General features: G+C 45.7%; 1 non-coding gene across 1 annotated transcript; it reads left to right on the top strand.

The window, feature by feature from the left end:
• The first annotated feature begins 21333 nt into the window (after nucleotides 1-21333).
• On the top strand, nucleotides 21334-21492 carry LOC115894996. Its single transcript, XR_004055210.1, has one exon. It is a non-coding gene; the product is annotated as a U1 spliceosomal RNA (small nuclear RNA).
• The last annotated feature ends 4747 nt before the right edge of the window (nucleotides 21493-26239 follow it).

The raw sequence follows: 26239 nt of genomic DNA on the forward strand, positions 1-26239 counted from the left end.
AAAACATAGAGGTAGGCTGAACATTGTGTGCATATGCTGATTATAAGTAAAGTAGCCGTGTATGTGAACAAAAGCTAGAAGAAAACATGGAAAAGCTAACACTTGAGTCCTAGGGTTATTTAATGAATGGCTGTTGGTTGCCAGTAACTAAGAACCTGCCTACTTTTTAAAAATTCTTGATTCTGGCCAGGGGCGGTGGCTCACATCTGTAATTCCAGGACTTTGGGAGGCCGAGGCAGGCAAATCACTTGAGGTCAGGAGTTCGATACCAGCCTGGCCAACATGGTGAAACCCTGTCTTTACTAAAAATACAAAAAATTAGCCAGCCGTGGTAGTGCACGCCTGTAGTCCCAGCTACTTGGGAGGCTGAGGCAGGAGAATCGCTTGAACCCGGGAGGTGGAGATTGCAGTGAGCCGAGATTGCACCACTGTGCTCCAGCCTGGGCAACAGAGCAAGACTCCATCTCAAATATATAATATATTTATTTATATATTATATATAACATAATATATTTATTTATATATTATATATAACATAATATATTTTGATTTGTTTTTTTCTAAAGACCACCAGAGCGGGCACAAAAGAACCAGCGAGCAGGCAAGGGTAGGAGCAAAACTGCAAATTTATTTTTGGTCACCTAAGGTGTGGGGGAGAGGTCTGTCGGCCTCTGGCAAAGGAGGCCGACAGAGTACCCCGGTGGGGCTCTCGGGCGGAGTTCCTGACACAGTCCCGACATCCCGACAGGAGTGGGGCTGGGAAGTCCGCGCGTGGCGTCAGTCCCGAGCGGCTTTTCTAGGAGTGGGAGGGCAACAGGCGGGGCACGGGCGTGTCGGGGGGCGTTCGGCAGGTGCGACCAGGTAAATCTTAGTCTCTTCGGATTGACGTCACCTGGCGCGTGCCCGGTTGGTCTGCACCTTCCCGGGCGCTGGCTGCATTTTCGCACGCGTGGGAAAAGTTTGTGAAGAAGAACCTGGAAGTGCACCATCTTGCCTCCGTTCGTCCAAACATATATTAATATTTATTAATATGTTATATATATATAAATTCCATTGCATCATTTTGAGACAGTTAGTATTCTTGTTGTAATGAAATTTCAAAATCGTATTACACTATTCAGAAAGGCATAAAATGCAGCATTGTGAATAATGGTCAGCACTGTTTTAAATCCTGCCTTGATTTTTAAAATATTTTGACCTTGATGATAAATATTAGCTGTCCTGCTCATGTATTACCAGAAAGCTGTGTTGTAGTTTTGGAAAAATGCTAGACTAAGAAGGAAGAATCAGTTACATTGCATAAGGAAGTGTGCCATCACAGAGTAGCCGGTGACTTGTGTGACCAGCAGCTTCTGTTGTTCAGGGTCTTACCGTTCACTGACCAAGAGTACAGAGAAGAGCTCATTTGATCCTTGCAACAACCCTCCCTCCCAGGTAGATAGGCCAAGTGTGATCACCTCCATTTCACAGACAGAGGTGCTGGCACTCAGAGTAAGTGACTAGTTTGAGTTCTTGGGTCAATAAGTAAGAAAGCTGGATCATAGTTAATTATAGGAGAGAAAGGGTTTTTCACACGTAATATAGCAGTAGTGAAAATATAGAAGTTCTAAGTCATGAGTGGGGTTGCACAGTAAAGGAACTTTTAGAATAGGTTAGAGAGAGGTGGGCAGAACTTGGAACTGGGAAGTGATCCTTGTGAATTGGCATTGGATTCAGATCCCATTGCTTTTAACAGAGGAGCAAGGAGCAGTGTGGAGAAGGTGGATATGCGGACAGGAAGATCACGCTGGCTAGGACCGACAGTGGCTGACAGTGCAAGCTGTGCTTGTGCTTGTCTTCCCCTAAACAGAATGAAGGGCTTTCTCTTGGTGTTGCAAAGCAGGTGTGAGGAAATGGCTGGAGGTAATGGCTGTACTCCTGGTTGCTCTGACTCCAACCTCTCTGGCAAATGAAAATTATTTTCCAGGTTCTCACCTCCAACATGAAATTTTACTGTTGATCTTAAGAGAAACTGGGATAGAAAATTTGGACTTTGAGTCTAACTATGAATATTTAAAAATCTGTGACTTTGGAAACAGGTCATTAAAGTCTTTCTGGGAGAGATTTAAGATCTTTAAAAATTGAAACTAGACTCACTTGAGCATTTGAATCCCCAGACAAACCAAGAGGTCATTTAAAAAACAAAAACACCTTTTCTTATGCTATTGTTGGAACAAGGGAGTATTTATCTGTGTAAAAAGAAACAATACAAACTGTCATGTAGCAGAGTGGGCACAGTCCTGGTTAACCAGCACCGTGGCACGTCCTGTCAGTACAGGACGCTCTCCCAAAACGACTTGTTTCATTGCCCACAGAGTGGGTTGTTGGAAAAGAAAAGGGAGACTTTCCGGTCCTGAGAACATAGGAAACTCAGGGTTTACAGGTTAAACCAGAGGTCTGTTTTGGTGACTTGGGAAATTTGGCAAATCCTCAAAAAACAGATGGCCCAGGGCAATGTTTTAAAATACATGCTGTAGACCGTGTAATCCCAGCACTTTGGGAGGCTTAGGTGGGTGGATCACTTGAGGTCAGGAGTTCAAGACCAGCCTGGCCAACGTGGTAAAACCACATCTCTACTAAAAATACAAAAATTAGGTGGACCTGTGGCAGGCATCTGTAATGCCAGCTACTTGGGAGGCTGAGGCAGGAGAATTGTTTGTATCTGGGAAGCAGAGGTTGCAATGAGCCAAGATCGTGCCACTGCACTCCAGCCTGGGTAACAGAGAGACTCCATCTCAAAAAAAAAAAAAAAAAAAAAATTAAAAATAAAAGCCAGGCACGGTGGCTCACGGCTATAATCCCAGCACTTTGGGAGGCCTAGGTGGGCGGATCACCTGATGTCAGGTATTTGAGACCAGCCTGGCTAACACAGTAAAACCCCATCTCTACCGAAAATACAAAAGTTAGCTGGGTATGGCAGCATGTGCGTGTAGTCCCAGCAACTCAGGAGGCTGTCACTTTAACCCTGGATGAGGAGGTTGCAGTGAGCCAAGATAGCGCCTCTGCACTCCAGCTTGGGTGACAGAGCGAGACTCCGGCTCTAAATAAATAAATAAATAAATGTACATGCTGTAATTTTTCCTCAGAAATTAGTGGGGCCTCTGAAATACGGTATTGTGGTTGGCGTAAGGGGTATCCATGAAAATGCTGTGCAAGAATATTTCACAGTGTTCCTTTTTCTTTGAAGTACACCAAGAAAACAAAAGGCTCAAACAAGCATGTGATACAAAGTAGCCATTCCAGGAGGCTGTGTTCAGCTTCTCTGTTTGCCACAAGAACACTGAGGGAAGTTGTGTCCAGAATTAACATTTATACTGAGTGGAGGAGTATGTTGATTTTTCTTTTCCCCATAAAGGTTCGTAGTAGGAAAACAGAAGCTATCAAGTCTTTTTTAAAGTCAATGATTCTTCTGTAATGACCTACACTGCCACTTTAGACATGCTTGATGTTCTGCCCCTGCCAACTGGTGAAGGGGAGACGGAACACAGAATGAACTGAAGGCCAAACACTGCTGACCTTGGGGGGAGAAAAAGTCCACAAGTGCCCACCACAATGCCTGGCTAATTTTTGTATTTTTAGTAGAGATGGGGTTTCACCATGCTGGCCAGGCTGGTCTCCAACTCCTGACCTCAGGTGATCCACCCGCCTCAGCCTCCCAAAGTGCTTGGATTACAGGCGTGAGCCACCATGCCCAGCCAGGAAGCCAATTTATAACAAGCTTTCTTGGTAAACATGGGTGATTAGTTGATGACCCTAATGGTCCCTACCCCTCAAAGTTTGGTGCATCGTCTTTCTCCCAGTCGTGTGAGGACACAACATGAAGTTGGCCAACTAGGGTCCAGGAAGAGAGCGCTCCCCAGAACCCAACCATGCTCGCGCTTGGCTTTGGACTTCCTAGCCTCTGCTGTGAGTGATAAATGCTTGTTTTATAATCTGCCCAGCCTGTGATACTCTGTGACAGCAGCCTAAGCTGACTAAGACACTTGGCAAGTGCATCTCCACAATAAGATCCGAGCCATCTCAGCCTGGAAGTTGGTGTTTCCAGATGGCGTTGAGGAAAATGACCAAAGTTTGTCTTTCTTTTTTTTTGAGACAGAGTCTTGCTCTGGCTGGAGTGCAGTGGTGCAATCTCAGCTCATTGCAACCTCCGCCCCCTGGGTTCAAGCAATTTCATGTGCCTCAGTCTCCCGAGTAGCTGGGATTACAGGCATGTGCCACCACACCCAGATAATGTTTGTGTTTTTAGTAGAGATGGGGTTTTGCCATGTTGGCCAGGCTGGTCTCGAACTCCTGACTTCAAACGATTCACCCACTCGGCCTCCCAAAGTGCTGGGATCATGGGTGTGAACCACCACATCCAGCCCAAAGTTTTTCTCTTTGACCTTTCATTTTCTATTATTGATCCATCTCCTCACCTTTTTTTTTTTTTTTTTTTTTTTTTTTTTTTTTTTTTTGAGATAGGGTCTTGTTCTGTCACCCAGGCTCGAATGCAGCAGCGTGATCATAGCTTATTGTAGCCTCAAACTCCCAGACTTGAGCAATCCTCCTGCTTTAGCCTCCTGAGTAGCTGGGACTAAAGATGCAGGCCACCACACCCAGATAATTTTTATTTTTTTTGTAGAGATGGGGTCGCATTATGTTGCCCAGGCTGTTCTCATACTCCTGGGCTCAAGTGATCCTCCAACCTTAGCCTCTCAAAGCACTGGGATTATAGGCGTGAGACATCACACCTGGCCGTAACCCCCTTTCTGATTGGCACATTCTTAACATACCTTACAAGAGGTTAGAAGTGTTTTTGTAAATGTAACTCTTTTTTTTTTTTTTTTCCAAATTCAGTTGTAATCAAGTCTTGCTAAAAAACCCATTCTGATCTCTTAAGGTAACTTTACATTTCTTTACATTAGAACTTTATATTTCTTCTAATCCATATGCATTGGTTTCACAGTTTTACAGTTTTGTAATTGCCAAAACAATGCAGGATTCTCATTCACATTGGAATTTCAGATGAACAATGAGTAATTTTTTAGTATACATATGCCCCATAAACTTCATGGGATATACTTACATTGAAAGTTATTTGTTGTTCATTTGAAATTCTAGTTAACTAAGCACCCTGTATTTTCATTTGTAAAACCTGGCCACCCTCTCTCCAAGGGAAATCCTAGTTCCCTATTTCCATATTGGTAGAGGTGGTGACGACCTCATGATTGCTCATATAACTATCCACAGTTTCAAGAAGGAAGGAAAGGTAATTCTGTATGCTAAAAAGACACATACACACAAATAACAAATCTGTCCCCATGCAAGGCACAGTGCTGGATGACTCAAGGAGAGTGATGTCTGGTTAAGCACAAGCCCTCGGACGCGGTGGCTCATGCCTGTTATCCCAGCACTTTGGGAGGCTGAGGCAGGTGGATCATGTGAGCCCAGGAGACCAACCTGGACAACATGGGGGAAACCCCTCTCTACAAAAAAAAAAAAAATACAAGAAAGTTAGCCAGGTGTGGTGGCACATTCCTGTTAGTACCAGCTACTTGGGAGGCTGAGGTGGGAGGATCACTTGAGCCCAGGAGGTCCAGGCTGCAGTGAACCATGGTCATGCCACTGCACTCTAGCCTGGACAACAAAGTGAGACCTGGCCTCGGAAAAAAAGAAAAATTAAAATAATTTAAAAAAAATGTAAAAAGTGCATATATATCTTGGTCTACAGATTAGATGCATTCAGAGAAAATCACCTGAAAATCAGTTTCTGAAAAGTAAATTTATTTCCCTAGTTTTCAATAAAAAATGAGTATACTCGAACCCCAATCTGCCAATTTATCATTTGGTCCTTAGCAAGTATATAAACTAAAAACTTCACTGAGACTCAGCTTTCTCCTCTATCAAACGTAGCCCAAATGGCTACCTTTCCTTCCAGCCAGCCCAGGGGAAGTGCTTGGTGAGGAAGGGGTAAGCAGCATGACAGGCCCTCCAAGATGGCCCCACGGCATCTGTGATCTCCCTGTTTCCTTCTCAATAAAATGAATGCAGATCAAGCAACTCCTAGGAGTGAGTATTCTGAAAGGGGCTGTGGGATAGAGCACATCCCTGCATCCCTTGAAGAGTTAGACTCCACCTGGAAAGACAGGACATATGTAGTCATCTGTTACAGTGGGAGCCCCCAGTGAAATGCACCTCCTGGTATTCATGCCCTCTATCAATCACTTCACTGAATCTGGGCTGCCTGAAACCACAAAATGTTACAGAGGTGACACTGTGCCAGCTGTGCCAAGGGGCACACATGGAGGGGCTCACTTCAGGGTACTAGATGAAGAACAGGGCAGGAGGCCGGGTGCTGTGGCTCATGCCTGTAATGCCAGCACTGTGGGAGGCCGAGGCAGGTGGATCACCTGGGATCAGGAGTTCGAGACCAGCCTGGCCAACACGGTGAAACCCCCATCTCCACTAAAAATACAAAAATTAGCCAGGCATGATGGTGGGCGCCTGTAATCCCAGCTACTCGGGAGGCTGAGGCAAGGGAACAGCTTGCACCCGGCAGGTGGAGGTTGCAGTGAGCCGAGATCGTGCCACTGCACTCCAGCCTGGACGACTAGAGTGAGACTCCATCCCAAAAAACCAAACCAAAACAAAACAAAACAAAAAAACAGGACAGGGACAGATGCTGGGCTTCGAAGACTGCACAAGCTCTAGGGAAATCTTAGTGGATTCCACATTTGTAGTCCTGGGAACCCTGAGCCACCATGTAACCAACCTTACTTTCCTGTTGGAGAGGCCACGTGGAGAGAGAGAGGCCCCTGAGTCTATATGGAGGAGAACGAGGAGCTCAGCCAGACATGTGCCCATGTTCAAGCTGACCCAGCCACCCTCCGGACTCTGGAGCTACACCGGCCGGGACCCCTTTACATGGGATTGGTGAAGCCACATCTTCAACTCATTCTTGGGTGTGCAAGATGCAAGTTAACATGGATCATTCTTGGGTATGCAAAAGATCAGGAATGTTTAAGCAAAGCAACCAATGTCTAGGTGAAGGTGATGCTCCCCTGAGACAGAGAACAGCACCCAGTATTCCCTGTTTAAATTCCAGACCCACAGATTTGTGGACAAATAGCATTTCGGTTGTTTTTAAGGTACCTCGATTTTGGGTAGTCTGTTATGTAGTAATAGGTAATGAAATCTCCAACTCTCAGGAAAAGTCAAATGTCCCTCAAAATGTTAGGAATCTGTGCCTTCTAGCCAGACAGGTTTCTCAGGGTCGACAGCAAGGACATGCCCAGTTCTAACACAGGCAGGAACACTTCCTGTTGGGGAGTGAGCAGGAATTTGCTGTGAGGACCCCAGGTTTCTGGATCCTGGGTGGGTGTGGGGACAGGCACCCAGGCTGAAGGGCTCGCCTGTGTCTGTTCAGCCACGGCTGTGCTTCCCCAGAGAGGAAACATCATGGGGAGCTGCGTTTGAGGTGGGGGTGTCAGTGCCATGGAATCAGGGCTACCTCTACTGCACAGAGCACCGTGACGTCCCCTACCTTCCAGGCAATAGCAAAAACCAGAAGAGTCAGGCGGTAGCGAAAAGGAAGGGTGGAGCGGAGGGAGAGAGGGATAGAGGCCAAAAACCACCCCATGAGGCAGCAAGGGCAGCTGCCAAGGCTTCAGTTAACCTGGGACAGAAGCAGGACTCGCCACCCGGCCACAGAGGCTGGAGGGCTGCGGAAGGGCGCACACACGGAGGGGCTGACTTCAGGGCGCTGGATGGAGTACAGGGCAGGGACAGATGCTGGGCATTGAAGACAGCACACGCTCTGATGGGGCCGGGAGGGGCCAGGATACTACACACACAGGGCCAGCAGGCCAGCACACGCGGAAGCAGCAGTGCAGGCGTCCCGCTGCGGATGTAGGCTGCTTGGGGCAGTGGTAGGTCAGTGTAGCGGGCAGGAGGAGCAGGTGGAAATGTGAATGCCAGGCCAAGGCAGCATATGGGCCAGGCTGATTAAACGCTGGGCCTATGCCTGGTTCGTCTTGGGCTCCCCAGCCCCTAGCACATAATAATAGATGCTCAATAAATGCTTGCCAACAGATGGACTTTGCCTCTAGGTCACTGGGAAACAGTGAAGCTGTCTCCGCAGGGGTGACCCAAATGAACCCAGCAGTGAAAGGAATGCTGGAGTGGCCAGAGAGGCTGGCTGGAGAAGGCCCATGAGGCTTCCGCAGCCTCCCAAGGAGGGGAGGCGAGGGCAGGGCTGAGGAGGGGACAGAGGATGGAGAGAGCCTCGTCCACAGGAAGCATTTTGCCGATGGGCAGTCAGGGTAGGAGTGGATCCCAGGGGCCTGGGCTGTGGCCCAGCCTCGCCATGAAATCACCCTGTGACCCCAGCAAGTCACCCCCTCTCTCTAGGGCTCAGCTCCATCTCTGTGCGTCCGAGAAGTCAGATGAGAAGTTTCCCTTGCAGTCGGACTGTGATGCTGAGATTTGGTGACTGATGTAAAGCGTGGGTGGGGTAGCGTCAGGAAAGGGAAGGAGCACCAGGGGTCAAAGACAGTTCTGAGGAGGATAGTGGAGAAAACGATGTGGCTGCGGGCAGAAATAGGAAGTCTCAGGATGGGGAGCTGAGCTTGGGCAGGAAAGATGTGTATGGGCGGCTAGGGGAGCTTGGAGGAGACGAGGGCCCAACTCCACAGCAAACAGGCAGTGGAAGTGAAAAGGATAGCTAACTGGAACATGCCCCCTGCAGCTGGGTGTGATAGGCTGAAATGTCTCCCTCCCCAAAATATATCCACACCCCGATCCCCAGAACCTGTGAATACAAGGGTCTTCGCAGATATGATTAAGTGAGGGTCTTGACATGGAAGGAGATTATCCTGGATTACATGAGTGGGCCCTAAATACAGTTCTTTTATTTTCATTTTGTAGAGACAGGGTCTTACCATGTTGCCCAGCATGATCTTGAATTCCTGGCCCCAAGTGATCCTCCCGCCTCAGCCTCCCAAGGCACTGGGATTACAGGTGTGAGCCACTGCATCTGGCCAATGCAGGTGTCTCTATAAGAGGGAGACAGAGGGACATTAGACACACTGAGGAGAATGCTGTGTGAAGATGGAGCAGAGAGAGATTTGAAGATGCTGGCCTTGAAGACTGGAGCAATGCAGCCACGAGCCAAGGAATGCCGCTGGCCACCAGAAGCTGGAAGAGACCAGGAACGGATTCTCCCCTGAAGCCCGCAGCCAGTGCACAGCTGAACAGTATGGAGTTTAGACTTCTGGCCTCCAGAACTGTGAGAGAGTAGATTTCTGTTGTGTAAGCTACCAAGGGTTTGTGGTAATGCCAGCAGTCATTGGAAGTGCATACATTGGCCATCCCACAAATCCCAGGCTCTGAACTCAGAGCCAGGTCCCTACCCGGGCTCCAGGTTAAGTGCTTTGCATGTGTTGCCTCTTACTCCTCCAATGAGCCGGAGGGGGAGGACCCATTAGTATTCCCACTTCCCAGAGAAGGAAAACGAGGTGTCGAGAGGTCAGATCATCTTCCCAAGGTCATGGAGCAGGTCTGTGACAGAGGCTGATTCTCACTGAGACGGGTGTGACGCCAGGGGGAACACTTCACCATTCTGCCACTCTGTCCCCCAGCTATGGACATAGATTCCTAAAAATATTATGTACACAAAGATTCGAGTTCTGGTAAAGGAATTAGGGCCTTCCTCTCTCGGTGCCCGAAGTCGTAACAGTTATTATGTATAACAACAGCATTTTAAAATCCCAACTCAGCCATGGGGTGATGGCAGATTAGTTTGCTCTCCTCCCTCCTAACCCTGCCATGCCACAGGGAAGCAAACTGGGACCCTAAGAAGTGGCGGCTTGCTCCAAGTCTTAAGGCTGGTCCCCTGATGTTAGAGCCAGAATCAGAAGCCAGTTCAGAGTCTCCCCACCCAGCCCACAGAGTACATTTTTGGAGTAAATCAGGCAGCTGAAATGTGGAAAGAAATGGAGGCTTGGTCACATGATCCTTGCTATTGAAGACAGTCCCAAGACCATAGTTCAGAATTAAACTATAAAATCAAATGTACTTTCCAAACACATGCATGATGCCTGCCCTCCACCAGAGGTGGAAGGTGGCCAGGCAAGCCAGACTGGGCGCCACCTAGGTCACTGGAGATCAGGGAAGGACACTTGACCAGAACAGGTCCATTGCCTGATGGGTGGCCCATGAGGACTCCCTCCAATGGGGCAAAGTATTGAATCCACCAGACTGGCTCCCTGCAGTGGGCTGGACAATTTGTAGAGAACCGGACAACAGAGAAAGAGACACAGGGGTGAAGGGGCAGGAGAAAAGACCCTGTCGCCAGAGCAGCCTTGCATCCTGGCAGCTTTCCCTCCTCACTCTTCATCCCGAAGGAAGCCTCCCTGGGTTCTCCATTCTAACCACGGAAGAGTCAGCCTCTCACGTAGCTCTTAAGGCACAAAACAGAGTCAAATGTACACAGTAGGCAGGTCTTCTCCCAGTCCTTTTGCTTGGCATCTTTGCATTCAGATTCCTGCATTTTTGATTCCTTTGTGAAGTGATACACTTACGAATGCCTTACTGAATTAATTTTGCTGACTGTCACTCTAGCAAATCCACTTGGGGCCAGTCAGATTTGCCAGGGTTTGTTCTCCTCCTTACGGGTCCAGGAGGGCTCCCAGGCAAGCCAGCTTCAGGCGGAGACCACAGCACGTCCCCTTTTTCATACTCCAAAAGCCAAAAGAAGATGGGGTTGGGGCAAGGCAATCTGGGACCCCATTTTCTTTCTATTAATCTTGCCTGAATTATGTGTTGAAAAATGAATGTTAAGACTGGGCACAGTGGCTCATGCTGTAATCCCAGCACTTTGGGAGGCCAAGGTGGGCCGATCATTTGAGGCCAGGAGTTCAAGACCAGCCTGGCCAACACGGCGAAATTTCATCTCTACTGAAAAGTACAAAAATGAGCTGGGCATGGCGGCGGGCACCTGTAATCCCAGCTACTTGGAGGCTGAGGCTGGGACCCGGGAGGCGGAGATTACAGTGAGCTGAGATCACACCACTGCACTCCAGCGTGGGCAACAGAGTGTGAGACTGTCTCAAAAAAAAAAAAAAAAAAAAAAAAAGGAGAAAAGAGAAAAGAAAAGAATGTTAAAGCCCTCACCACTGAGGAATGTTTAATATCTGCCTGAACACAATGCTAACTTTAGAAAATAGCTATTGCTCTTTGGCTTGAGTCACAGAGGGAAAAAGAAAAAAAAAAATTAAAATAAACCGCTATTGTGTGTTTTCCTGTAGTAAAAATAGAGGAGAGCTGAATTCTGTTGGGCATGGAGTTAATAATAATTTACACCTGTGGTGCTCAGCCAACCACACGGTTGGGCAGCTGGTGAATTTTACCTACAGATCCTATTAATATAAGGTGAACTTCTCCATTTCTACCCTCCCACTTCAACCACCATCAACACGACTCCTCTCTCAGGGGACTTTTAGCTTCACTATTATTGCAGGGTGGCAAAGGTGATACCACAGCCCAAGAATTTCACACACTGGTTTCCAGTTTTTGTTTTTTTTTGTTTTCTGTTTTTTTGAGAAAGAGTATCACCCTTCACCCAGGCTGGAGTGCAGTGGTTCCATCCTGGCTCACTGCAATCTCCACCTCCCGAGTTCAAGCTATTCTCCTGCCTCAGCCTCCCGAGTAGCCAGGATTACAGGTGCACGCCACCACACCTGGCTAATTTTTGTATTTTTCTTTCTTAGTGGAAACGGGGTTTCACCATGTTAGCCAGGCTGGTCTCGAACTCCCAACCTCAGGTGATCCACCCGCCTCGGCCTCCCAAAATGCTGGGATTACAGGTGTGAGCCACCACGCCCAGCCTGGTTTCCAGTTTCTTTTTGGGGAAATTGCCAAAGCAAAACCCAAATGAAACAAAGAGAATGATAGAGAAAGAGGAAAGAAGGAAGGCAAAGCAAAGGAAGTGAAAAAGAAGTAGATAAAAATAAAAATAGCTGCCCCTCAGCCTGGGCAACATAGGAAGACCCCAGCTCTAAGTAAATTTTAAAAAATTAGCCAGATGTTGTCGCACGCACCTGTAGTCCTAACTCCTCGGGAGGCTGAGACTGGAAGATCACTTGAGCCCAGGAGGCTGCAGTGAGATATGATTGCATCACTGTACACCAGCCTGGGCAACCGAGTGAGACCCTGTCTCTAGGGAAAAAAAAAAAAAAAAAAGCTACCCCCAATTCCTATCCCATGCCTGGCACTGTAGCGGTTTCTGCATTTGATGTTTAACAAACTGAAACTGCCGCATAGGTGTTACAGGTAAGGTCAGCAACACCCAGAGAGGCTGGATTTGCCTAAGGCCACACAGCTTAGTAAACACAGAAGCCTGGATCTGAATCCAAGTCCCTCTTAGGCTAAAGCCCATGTTCTTGTTTACTGGTCACAGAAGCACCCTACTCTCATTCCTTAAAGAATCTCACAAAATAAAAGAAAAAAGCAGCACAGCAATTCTCTAGAAAATCCATTAGCAGGCATGGTAGCTCATGCCTGTAATCCCAGCACTTTAGGAGGCTGAGGCTGGTGGATCACCTGAGGTCAGGAGTTTGAGACCAGTCTGGCCAACATGGCAAAACCCCATCTCTACTGAAAACAGAGAAATTACCAGCCTGGCCAACATGATCCAGCCTGGCCAACATAGTGAAACTTCATCTCTACTAAAAATACAAAAATTAGCTGGGCGTGGTGGTGCACACCTGTAATCCCAGCTACTCGGGAGGTCAGGGCAGGAGAATCACTTGAAACCAGGAGGCAGAAGTTGCAGTGAGCTGAAATCATGGCACTGCACTCCAGCCTGGGTGACAGAGTGAGACTCCGTCTCAAAACGAACAAACAAAATAATTAGCCAGGCATAGTGGCAGGCACCTGTAATCCCAGCTACTCGGAAGGCCAAGGCAGGAAAATCACTTGAAACCAGGAGGCAGAAGTTGCAGTGAGCTGAGATCACACCACCGCACTCCAGCCTGGGTGACAGAGAGACTCCGTCTCAAAACGAACAAACAAAATAATTAGCCAGGCATGGTGGCAGGCACCTGTAATCCCAGCTACTCGGGAGGCTGAAGCAGGAGAATCGCTTGAAACCGGGAGGTGGAGGTTGCAGTGAGCTGAGATCGCACCACTGCACTCCAGCCTGGGCAACAAGAGTGAAACACTCTCTCGGAAAAAAAGAAAAGAAAAGAAATGGTCTTCCCGTGCCTCCTGGGAGTGAAGGTGCTAATCTATGAACCTATGTCCCCAGCCCTCTGAGGGTGACAATTCAATACAAAGCCACTGGTGTTTTTCTACATCATTCTCTCTATGATCTTGGATGTTATGAGGCTGGTTCTTTCTTTTCTTTCTTTTTTTTCTTTTCTTTCCTTTCCTTTTCTCTTTCTTTCCTTCTTTCTCTCTCTTTCTTTTCTTTCTTTCTTTTTCTTTCCTCTCTCTCTCTTTCTTTCTCTCTCTTTTTTTTTTTTTATTGAGACAGAGTCTCACTCTGTCGCCCAGGCTGGAGTGCAGTGGCGCAATCTCGGCTCACTGCAAGCTCCTCCTCCCGGGTTCACACCATTCTCCTGCCTCAGCCTCCCGAGTAGCTGGGACTACAGGCACCCGCCGCCAAGCCCAGCTAATTTCTTGTATTTTAAGTAGAGACGGGGTTTCACAGTGTTAGCCAGGATGATCTCCATCTCTTGACCTTGTGATCTGCTTGCCTCAGCCTCCCAGAGTGATGGGATTACAGGCATGAGCCACCGTGCCCGGCCTCTTTCTTTCTTTCTTTTGAGACAGGGTCTTGCTCTGTTGCCCAGGCTGGGGTGCAGTGGCATGATCTTGGCTTACTGCAGCCTCAACCTCCTGGGCCCAGGTAATCCTCCCACCTCAGCCTCCTGAGTAGTTGGGACCACAGGTGCACACCACCACACCTGCTTAAGCTGATCCATTCTTGCTGTGCTGAGTCACTCCCAGGTGACACTCAATGTCAATAAGTCGTGTTTTATTCCAACAACTACACTTTGTTTTTCTGGATCACTCCTACAGCAAATGGCAGATTCCATTTCTTCAGGGTATAAATGTGTAATAAGAACAAGTAGCAGTTGGGCTCAGTGGCTCACACCTGTAATCCCAGCACTTTGGGAGGCTGAAGCAGGCAGATCATCTGAGGTCAGGAGTTCAAGACCAGCCTGACCAACATGGAGAAACCCTGTCTCTACTAAAAATACAAAATTAGCTGGGCATGGTGGTGCACTCTGGGAGGCGGAGGCAGGTGGATCACTGGAGTCCAGGAGCTCAAGACCAGCCTGGGCAACATAGCAAGACTCCATCTCTAAAAAAAAATTAAGATTAACCAGGTGTGGTGGCACATGCCTGTAGTCCCAGCTACGTGGGAGGCTGGGGTGAAAGGATCACCCGAGCCCAGGAGGTCAAGGCTGCAGTGAGATGTGAGTGCACAGCCTGGGCAAGAGAATGTAACCTTGTCTCTAAAAAAAAAAAAAAAAAAACCAAAAAAAAACAAATCACTGCATTATTTTTATAAAAGCATATGTATCTTATGGGCCAGGTGCAGTGGCTCATGCCTCTCATCCCAGCACTTTGGAAGGCCGAGGTAGGGGGATTGCTTGAGCTCAGGAACTCAAGACCAGCCTGGGTAATACAGTGAGACATCGATACTACAATTCAAAGCAACAATAAAAGAATTAGCTGGGCGTGGTGGCACACACCTATAGTCTTAGCTACTCGGAGGGCTGAGGCGGAAGGATTGCTTGAGCCGAAGTCAAGGCTAAAGTGAGCCCTGATTGTGTCACTGTACTTCACCCTGGGTGACACAGTGAGACCTGGTCTCAAAAATAAAAAGGAAAAAAAGATGGCTAGGTGGATAGATGTATCTGCAAATCATTCCTAGGAGCAGCCCAGGCCTAGAGAGTTAAACCACCCATAGTGACTCACATCAACAGGCCCTTTTGTCAGCGGGCATTTCCATAATTAGAACTTGTGATCAACATGTCCAACCACGAGGATATATCACAAGTACTTGTCTCCAGCGCTGGTTTCTTAGCATAAAAAGAACCTGTTAAATGTCAGGGCTTTGTGTTTTTGCCTTTGGGCTTTTGCCATGCCTGGTTATTGGGCACCTTCTGGTAATAGGCAGTTAGTTGAAAGGAGCTGTTCCCATGTCTTCTTTAATTCTCTCATTAACCCTGGGGGCCAGAGGTTCTTACTGTCCATACCCCTGGATAAACACACTGAGTCCCAGGGAGGTAAAGTGCCTTGGCCGGAGCCACCCAGGAGCTGGTGGTGCCTCAGTTGAACCCAAGGCCACGGACCGTGGAGTTCGTGCCCTCTCACTGTGGCACACGGGCCTGAGCCTCAGGAACACTGGAAAGTAGGTCGGCTTCCCCCTCACGGAGCCCCTACCCGGGACAGCCGCAATCCCTCAGGGCCCCTCTAGGTGCCTGCTTGGCTGACTAAGCAGCCTGGAGAGAACAGTGACCCAGAAAAGCAAGAGGAGAGTTTCCAGGAGGACAGAACACTGGGGCTGTCAGATGCCAGGAGCAGCGTGTGCCACACACGGTCCTGCTCTGCCGTGGCTTTGTGTCTTCGGTACGTACTATGCCCTCAGCCTGGGCTGCCCTGGACTGGCCGTCCCTACCCCTCCAAGACTTAGCCCAAAATCTTACTTTTTTTTTTGAGATAGGGTCTCACTTGGTCCACCAGGCTGGAATGCAGTGGCACAATCTTGGCTCACTGCAACCTCCACCTCCCAGGCTCAAGCAATTCTCCTGCCTCAGGCTCTCAAGTAGCTGGGATTCTAGGTGCCCATCACCATGCCCAGCTAATTTTTGTATTTTAAGTAGAGATGGTTTTTTTTTTTGTTTTTTTTTTTTTTTTTTTTTTTTTTTTTGAGACAGAGTCTCGCTCTGTTGCCCGGGCTGGAGTGCAGTGGCTAGTTCTCAGCTCACTGCAAGCTCCGCCTCCCGGGTTCACGCCATTCTCCTGCCTCAGCCTCCCGAGTAGCTGGGACTACAGGTGCCCGCCACTTTGCCTGGCTAGTTTTTTGTATTTTTTAGTAGAGACGGGGTTTCATCGTGTTAGCCAGGATGGTCTCGATCTCCTGACCTCGTGATCCGCCCGTCTCGGCCTCCCAAAGTGCTGGGATTACAGGCTTGAGCCACCGTGCCTGGCCGAGATGGGTTTTGTTATGTTGGCCAGACTGGTCTTGAACTCCTGACCTCAGGTGGTCCCCCTGCCTCGGCCTCCCAAAGTGCTGGGATTACAGGCATGAGCCACTGCATCTGGTTTCCAAAATATTACTCTTTTCCCCAGAATGGAAATACAATTATTATTCAAAATATAAGAGTAATCTTAAAAAATAAAAAATGTAAGTTTTAAAACTTTTTATATATACGTGTAAATTTATATGCACATTATATATATCAAATGTGTGAATATGTATTTTTGTATTTATAAACACTTAAACTAAAATATGTAAATTTATGTATAAAATTATAACATATGAACATCAGATTATACTATGTATACATTTTGTAACCCTCATTTTCACTGACTACAAAATAAATGTATTTTATATGGTAAGTATAGATTTACATAATTTTTTCAAGGTAAATATTTAAAAAAATATAAAACTAGTAAATGCTCATTGCAAAATAAATATTGCTAAAAACTATCAAGAAGAAAGTAAATAGCACAAAAAGCCCTCCTTCTAAAGACAACCATTATTAACATTTTGGCAAACATCCTTTTTTTTTTTTTTTTTTTTTTTTTTTTTTTTGAGATGTAGTCTCGCTCTATTGCCCAGGCTGGAGCGCAGTGGGGAGATCTCAGCTCACTGCAACTTTCACCTCCCAGGCTCAAGTGATTCTCCTGCCTCAGTCTCCTGAGTAGCTGGGATTACAGGCACCCACCACCACATCCAGCTTATGTGTATGTATATATATATATATATTTCTTTTTTTTTTTTTAGTAGAGACGAGGTTTCACTATGTTGGCCAGGCTGGTCTCAAAACTCCTGACCTCAAATGATCCTCCCACTTCAGCCTCCCAAAGTGTTGGGATTATAGGCATGAGTCACTGCACATGGCCCAAATATCCCATTTTTTTTTTTTTTTGAGATGGAGTCTCGCTCTGACACCCAGGCTGGAGTGTAGTGGCGTGATCTCGGCTCACTGCCAACTCTGCCTCCTGGGTTCATGGCATTCTTCTGCCTCAGCCTCCCGAGTAGCTGGGACTACAGGCACCCGCCACCACACCCGGCTAATTTTTTGTATTTTTAGTAGAGATGGGGTTTTGCCATGTTAGCCAGGATGGTCTCGATCTCCTGACCTCGTGATTCACCTGCCTTGGCCTCCCAAAGTGCTGGGATTACAGGCATGAGCCACCGTATGCTGCCGCAAACATCCTTTTTTACACACATACACACCCATATTTTTATATAAATAGTTTCAAATTATATATACACTGTTTGGGACTTATAAAAAATTTTCAGCAAGATCTTGTGGACATCCTTCCATGATAATACGCATAGCATGAGATTGTTCTTTTTCATGACTACATAATATTTTATTGTGAGAGCATAACTTTATTGAATTTATTTATAAACATTAGTGGCAAAAATCCATTTTTCAACTATTCAGAATTAAAAACAACACCGTGATGAGCCATCTTTATATATGGATTATTTCTGGAATAAGAAATAAATGGACTGAAAAATTAGAATGTATAATTCCAGAGGTCCCACGTTGTCAAATTTTGTTGAAAAATGTGCACCACAAAAAAGTCTAAAAGTTCAGCCAAGTTTCACTTGGGTCATTTCTGGGCAAAAGGACCAGGCATGATTTTGTTTTTCTTCCTATTATTCTGTCCTCCTCAGCTTTTCTATTCTAAGTGTGTCCTTCGTTATGCTGATGCAAGTTGGCATTTTTACATTGCACAAGAATACATGGTTGTAATCCATGCAAGTGTCGCCTCTGACGACACTCTCTTTCCAGTTCCTCCTGCACCACACTTGCTCTCATCATCTGCTACAGGAGAGGGACCTGCTAGCCCTGTGCCTAAGTTAGCACCAGCAGGAACCCACAGGTGTTCAGTGGGGAGCTGCTGACTGCCTTGGAGAAGTGAATTTGAGACAAGTTGTTAATGGCTCATGGTCCTATGGTAACCCCCTCGGCTGGTACCTGCATTTAGCACAGCAGTGAGTCAAGCTGTTTCCAGCTTGTGGGAAAGAAGCCTTGAGGGGTCCCTAAGGGCAAGAAGGCCTTTCCTGGCTCAGTCCAATCAGATACCCACTGTGGCTGTGCTTCTTCTGGCCCCAGGTCCCTGTCTTTGTTGGTTCCCTGCACTGACCTGGCCAAAAGGAAGCTGCTTATTTCTGGGCAGCAGCTATCCCCTCCCCAAGAAAGTCTAAAAGGACACAGAGGACGTCTTCAGTATTTCCGTAGAGGTCACAAGTGAAGTGGGTCGCTGTTTTATGTTTGGTTGTTGCTGAGACACTTCCTCTTTCATTTACATCTTATTCAGGCCACCTCCTCCAACCCCCTTGGAGACGGAAAAAGGGGAACTCGAAAGAAAAACTGAAAATTTCAGACCGAGCTACAGTGTAGGAGACCATGCTGTCATCCTGAAGCAGAGGCTGGGGACGCCGCCAAGAGGATCACAGCATCCTCCAGGGTTCACTGACGCCACTGACCCAGGCTTTCTTTTTCTTTTCTTTTCTTTTCTTTTTTTTTTTTTTGAGACAGTGTCTCGCTCTGTCGCCCAGGCTGGAGTGCAGTGGCCAGATCTCAGCTCACTGCAAGCTCCGCCTCCTGGGTTTATGCCATTCTCCTGCCTCAGCCTCCCAAGTAGCTGGGACTACAGGCGCCCGCCACCTCGCCCGGCTAGTTTTTTGTATTTTTTAGTAGAGACGGGGTTTCACCGGGTTAGCCAGGATGGTCTCGATCTCCTGACCTCGTGATCTGCCCGTGTTGGCCTCCCAAAGTGCTGGGATTACAGGCTTGAGCCACTGCGCCCGGCTCTTTTTTTTTTTTTTTTGTAATAGAGATCAGAGTCTCGCTAGGTTGCCCAGGTTGATCTCAAACTCCTGAGCTCAAGCAGTCCTCTCACCTCAGCCTTCTAAAGTGCTGAGATTACAGGCTTGAGTCACTATACTGGGCCTGACCAGGAACTTTCTTCCTCCCCTCATGCGAACTTTCTTAGCTCCCACTCAATTCTTCCTAAATGCTACGTGGTATCCTTGGGACTCCTAATTCCTATTTTTTCGGGAAGTGAAATTATATTCTTAGAGTAAAAACCAAAATCTGCTTTTGTTCAATTCTTTGACTTTACTGTATTTATATGCCATATATATAGAGAAAGAGTGCATATAGATATACACACATGTACACACATACACACACACACACATATCAGGTTGTGGTAGCTTTTGGAAACTCTCTGAGGCACAGAAAATAAGTTGCCTGACAAGACATCAAAGAATTGCAAAAGAGGCCACAGCCCCAAAGGCCTTATTGACTGCTTTGTGATTTGTAGCATGACAACTGATAAGCATCTATTGGCTTCAGTAAATAGAAGTTGAATCATAACATTTGTTCCAGGAAACAGTAACTGAAGTCGCAAATCATAAATAATAAAGCATAAAATATCTTATTTTAACCTAATGGACTAAAAGATTTCTTGCTGTTTTCATTTCTGCTAATGGTCTCTCTCCCTTGGCACTGCTAGAGCTGGCCCATTAAAGGTGAATCGAGCCTCAGTTTGCAGGCAGGACGTGGTCCAAAAGATCATTTGTAAGTTGGTTGTTTGGACCAAAGAATGTGTTTTCCCCTAGAAACCATTTTTCTCAGGGTGACTGGGATCTCAGGTTCACTTGTACAGTGCTGTTCAACTTCTACTGAAGCTGAGCTCTGGGTCTTTGAGGGCAGGTTCTCTGCAGTGCAGGAGGGAGAAATCAGGTCACCTGCTGCTTCTTTGCATAGAGCCCTGGCTCTGAGCACAATTTAAGCGTAAGTTTTCTTTTCTACTCTCTCAACTCCCTTTTGGCGTCCAGGTCCAGGACCCTAGTCCCTGGATTGCAGCACCCTCTCCTAATGTACTTTACCCACCTCTGGGCTGCTTGCCTGCTGAGGGGGGTCTGGGACCCCAAATTACCCACTTATTCCTGCTTCCTGACCAATCAGACTTCCATTTCCTCAGGGCAGTTGATATCAGCTAAGGGCCAGGGGAAAAGCAAAAGGAGCAGATATGAATTCACACTAGTAGGTGAATCACGGAGAACCTCTTAACCCTTAATATCTTCTCATGTTAAAAAGAATTAGTTATGAGACTTGAGAGTCCTTGTCGGGCAGTATGGGTCAGGGATGAACAAGGTGACTAAGGATTCATTTTCACGCACACATTAGTGGGACTCTTAGGCTCTTTACTGCACCTGCTTCCGGAACACTGGCAGTCAGTTAGGAAACGATCCTACTCTGGAAAAAAATGGGATGGTCACAGAGAAGACTTTCAGGTTCAGACACTGGGGAGACTCCCCTCAGTGAATAAGCTGGTTCTGTGCCAGATCGCCTCTGAGAATAAGCCACATTCATGCACACAGAACCGCCCCCATCAATTTTTTGTGCCTCATAATGAAATCTTAACAGATAGCCAAAGATGACCAGATGTTTATGGAAAGATCTAATATGAAACAAAGAGACCAAGAGAGGAAACAACAGAACAAATCTTTAAAAGTGGTACAGTTACTATCTATAGAGAAATAAGAAAAGACATTTATCCATGAGACATTTTATCCATGACAGGATGTATTTTAGACTGTTTGGGATGCTATAACAAAATACGATAAACTGGGTGGTTTATAAACAACAGAAATTTATTTCTCATGGTTCTAGGGACTGGAATACAGGATCAAGGCGCTGATTTGGTGTCTGGAGAGGGCCTGCTTTCTGGTTCAGAGATAGTGTCTTCTTGCAGTGGCCTCACATGGTGGAAGGGGTGAGCTGGCTCCGTTGGGTCTCTTTTATAAAGGCACTAATACTCTTCATAAGGGTTCCATTCTCATGACCTCTTCACCTCCCAAAGGTTCCCATCTACAAATACTATCACATTGGAGGTTAGGTCTCAACACATAAATTTTGGGGGGACACAGACATTTAAACCATAGCAGGGTGCAAAATAAAATAATCATAACAAGAAAGGGATTTTGGCTATGAAAAAGCAGAATAGTTGAAAGTAAGTATTCAAAAGAAAGGATAGAAAATAATTATACTTACCTGGCAGGGGAGATACTATGATCACGAAGGTGGTTTTCCCAGGGCGAGGCTTATCCATTGCACTCCGGATGTGCTGACCCCTGCGATTTCCCCAAATGTGGGAAACTCGACTGCATAATTTGTGGTAGTGGGGGACTGCGTTCGCGCAAGATGAAATTTTAAATATCTAAAAAAAAAAAAAAAAGAAAAGAAAATAATTGATAAAGGCTGGGCGTGGTGGCTCACATCTGTAATCCCAGCACTTTGGGAGGCCGAGATGGGTAGATCACGAGGTCAGGAGTTCAAGATCACTAGCCAAGATGGTGAAACCCTGTTTCTACTAAAAATACAAAAAAAAAAAAAAAAAAAAAAAAAAAAAAAAATTAACTGGGTGTGGTGGTGGAAGCCTGTAATCCCAGCTACTAGGGAGGCCGAGGCAGAGAACTGGTTGAACCTGGAAGGTGGAGGTTGCAGTGAGTTGAGATTGCACCACTGCACTCCAGCCTGGGCGACAGAGTGAAACTCTGTTTCAAAAAAAAAAAAAAAAAGAAAGAAAGAAAGAAAAAGAAAAGAAAATAATTGATAAAAACTTCAGAACATAGTACAAAAAGATGGAAAAATGTGAGAGGTAAGAAAAGTTGTGGATCTATTCTGAAAGTCCAACATCCAGCAAGAATGGAGGGAAGGAAATAAAAAAAAAAATACCAGAAAATTTCTCAGAATGAAAGGAAAAGGGTCTCAGTATCGAAGGGCCTGCTAAGTGAGTCACAAAATGAATGGGAAGAAAGGCTCAGGTTATAAGGCACATCTTTATAACCCTTCAGAACTCTAAGGATAAAAAGGAGATCCTAAAATCTTCCTAAAAATAACAGATAACATGCAAAGGACTAGGAATCAAAATGGTATTGAACTCAGTAGCAACACTGGAAGTCAGAAGAAACTGGAGCAAACTACTTATAACTCTTGATGGGAAGTGATCTGCAATCCAGAATTCCACACCAACCCACATAAATTCTCAGTCAGGTATGAGGGCAGAATAAAAACATTTTTAGATGTCAAAGATCTCAAAATATTTATCTCTATGTACCTTTATTCCAGAAGGTTCTGGGGATGTGCTACTGAAACCAAAGGAGTAAGCCAGGAAAGAGGAAGACACAGAATTTAATAATTTAAGAAACAGGGGATCCAACAGAGCAAAGTGTAGTTGCAGTCCTAGGAACAGCTATGCAGTAGGCCCACAGACAGCCAGTACAGATAGGAACGGGGAGATGAAGGTACTCAGAAAAAAAATGTAACCAGTGTGCATGGGCCATGAAGAGAAGCATTAGAAAACAAAGAATGGCCGGGCGCCGTGGCTCAAGCCTGTAATCCCAGCACTTTGGGAGGCCGAGGCGGGCGGATCACGAGGTCAGGAGATCGAGACCATCCTGGCTAACACGGTGAAACCCCGTCTCTACTAAAAAATACTAAAAAAAACTAGCCGGGCGAGGTGGCGGGCGCCTGTAGTCCCAGCTACTCGGGAGGCTGAGGCAGGAGAATGGCGTGAACCCGGGAGGCGGAGCTTGCAGTGAGCTGAGATCCGGCCACTGCACTCCAGCCCGGGCGGCAGAGCGAGACTCCGTCTCAAAAAAAAAAAAAAAAAAAAAAAAAAAAAAAAAAAAAAAACAAAGAATCAGAGAATGATAAAAAATGAGGCACATGCATATTATACAGTTTTTTTTAAAGAAAATAAATAACAGAAATCAAATGATGATTAAGTCCAGGCAAAAATAAAAAGGTTCTACAAGAAAGAAAGCACAGTCATAGTACACTACTTGGCTTTGGAGTGCACAATGTTTGTATAATCATCACAGTGTAAACAGCGACCACCAGATTCAACCAAAATTTGTGATATAATCACAAGAGGAATGAGAGGTGGAAAGTATGATGTATGAGAGTTAAGTCCTAATCTCTCATGGCAATGAACTAACAAATGCTACCTAAAATTAAAAGATCAAGAAATCTCACTATACACACATTGTTGAGAAACACTGAGATAAATACCAGAAAAAACAGCCAAGGAGTTGAGAACAGTAGCCTCTAGGAAGTTGACCTATGGCATGGGGACTATTACTTTTCATTACAATGCTTTTAGTACTTCTTAGCCTTTAAAAATGTGTACTTGGAATATTTTCATACATATAGTAATTTTATTTTTATTTATTTATTTGTTGAGACCTAGTGTTGCTCTATCATCCAGGCTGAAATGCAGTGGCGTGATCTCAGATCACTGCAACCTTTGCCTCCCAGGTTCAAGTGATTCTCCTGCCTCAGCCTCCCAAGTAGCTAGGATTACAGGTGTGCACCACCACACTTGGGTAATTTTCTTTTTCTTTTTTAAGCAGAGACAGGGGTTTGCCACGTTGGCCAGGCTGGTCTTGAACTCCTGACCTAAGTGATCTGTCTGCCTCAGCCTCCCAAAGTGCTGAGACTACAGGCATGAGCCACCATATCCGGTCCATATAGTAATTTTAAAATAAAGTCAACAAATTAGGAAGACAAATGATGACTTGATTGTTAATCTAAGTGAATCTCTAGTTAGTGGTGTGTTGGTGTGAGTAAAATTCAGAAACCGTAGGAAAAACAGATTGAGGAGCAGTTGAAAGGGTAGGCAGAAAGAGGCAGGGAACCACCTAGAAAGCATGGAGAAGCTGTTATGCCCAAGGGTCATTTGTATATTTAGGAATGCCTAAATATTAGTACATTACTGACTTGTTAAATTGCTTTCTGACTGTAAAAGTAATAATACTTATTGTAGGAAGTTTGGAAAAGGCAAATTAACAAGTAAAATGAGAGAGAGAAAGAGAAATCAAAACCACTAAATATCTCATTATTCATAGATTATTACTTATCAGCACTTTTTTTTTCTTTTTCTTTTTTTTTTTGACACCAAGTGAGTGCAGTGGTGTGATCTTGGCTCACTGCAACCTCCGCCTCCCAGGTTCAAGTGATTCTCATGCCTCAGCCTCCTGAGAAGCTGGGATTACAGGCGTGTGCTGCCATGTCCAGCCAATTTTTGTATTTTTTAGTAGAGATGGGGATTCGCCTTGTTGGCCAGGCAGATCTCGAACCCCCAACCTCAGATGATCTGCCCCCCTCAGCTTCCCAGCGTTCTGGGGTTACAGTCATGAGCCACTGTGCCTGGTCAAGCACATCTTTTTAAAACAAAAATAAGATTACAATGTACAGGCCAGGCAAGGTGGCTCATGCCTGTAATTCCAGCACTTCAGAAGGTGGAGGCATGCAGATGGCTTGAGCCCAGAAGTTCAACACCAAAACAAGCCTGGGCAACATGGTGAAATCCCCTCTCTACAAAAAGTACAAAACATTAGCGAGGTGTGATGGTGCATACCTGTAATCCCAGCTACTTGGAAGGCTGAGGTGGGAGAATCACCTGATCCTGAGAGGTCCAGGCTGCAGTGAGCTGTGATCACACTACTCTACTCCAGCCTGGATGACAGAGTGAGGCCCTGTCTCCAAAAAAAAAAAAAAAAAAAAAAAGAAAGAAAAAGAAAAAATTACAATATGTAAACATTTCTATGTCACACTTTATTTCCTCTTAGCATTTCTCTAGGTCACTATTGTCTTTGATAAATGATTTTTTTTTTTTTTTTTTTTTTTTTTGAGACTCACTCTGTTGCCCAGGCTGGAGTGCAGCGGTGTGACCATGGCTCACTGCAACCTCCGTCTCCCAGGTTCAAGCAATTCTTCTGCCTCAGCTTCCTGAGTGGCTGGAACTACAAGCATGTGCCACCATGCCTGGCTAATTGTATTTTTAGTAGAGATGGGGTTTTGCCATGTTGGCCAGGCTGGTCTCAAACTCCTGACCTCAGGTGATCAGCTTGCCTCGGCGTCCTAAAGTGCTGGGATTACAGGTATGAGCCACTGTGCCCAGCTGAGAAATGATTTTAAATAGGTGTTTAGTATTCTAACATAAGAATGTACATGTAATTTATGGTCTATGATTAATAATTTATGCTTTTCCAGCCTCCAATAGCTGGATATTTTGATTGTTTCTAATTTTCATAATTATAAATAATATTTTGGTGACTGTCCTTAACCATAAGTCTGTGAGGTCTCTTATTGGGTCAATGGGTATGAATATTTTAAAAGCTATTAATACTCCATGTCGGGTTGTTCACCAGAAAGATTCGACCCGTTTATACACAGTTCTGCCAGCAAAGTCTACCATCATTGGACATTATCATCAAATACAACTTTTGAGTAACCATGTTAATGTATCACACAATAAAAAAAAGATCAAGGTTGGGGGCAAATTCGTACAATGGAATGCAAACAAAAATAAATGAACCGAACTATATTTCATGTTAATAACAATACTACACTGAAGGGTAGAATTGGGAGGGGGAGGAACTAACCCAGGTAGGTAACTTGAATACAGTATTTTAATATATATCCTCTGGCAGTAAAGAACCTTAAATACATACTAATTGGTAGAGTTGTTTTCCTGCAGTGCTATGGATTAGGAATTCTGAAATTATTTTTAGTACATATTCTAGTACACAGCAAATAAATAAATAAATTGTGAATAATAGGAGCCAGGTTTCTCTCTACTGGCCAAGGACATCATACATATGGAAAAATGGAAGGTTAGAATGAATGAACTCTGTGGTGTCAGGCTGGACTGGAATTGGAAATGTCAGTATGGACTCATGTTTTAGTTGTACTGTGGCTACTTATGAAAATGTGCTTGATTTTTGGGAATATACTCTGAGGTATTTTGGAGTACGGGACATCATGTCTGCAATTTACTCTTTTTTGGAGACAGTCTTGCTCTGTTGCCCAGGCTGGAGTGCAGTGACGTGATCTCAGCTCACTGCAACCTCCGCTTCCTGGGTTCAAGCGATTCTCCTGCCTCA

This window comes from Rhinopithecus roxellana, chromosome 19 (genome assembly GCF_007565055.1).
Source record: "Rhinopithecus roxellana isolate Shanxi Qingling chromosome 19, ASM756505v1, whole genome shotgun sequence".
Classification (NCBI taxonomy): Eukaryota; Metazoa; Chordata; class Mammalia; order Primates; family Cercopithecidae; genus Rhinopithecus; species Rhinopithecus roxellana.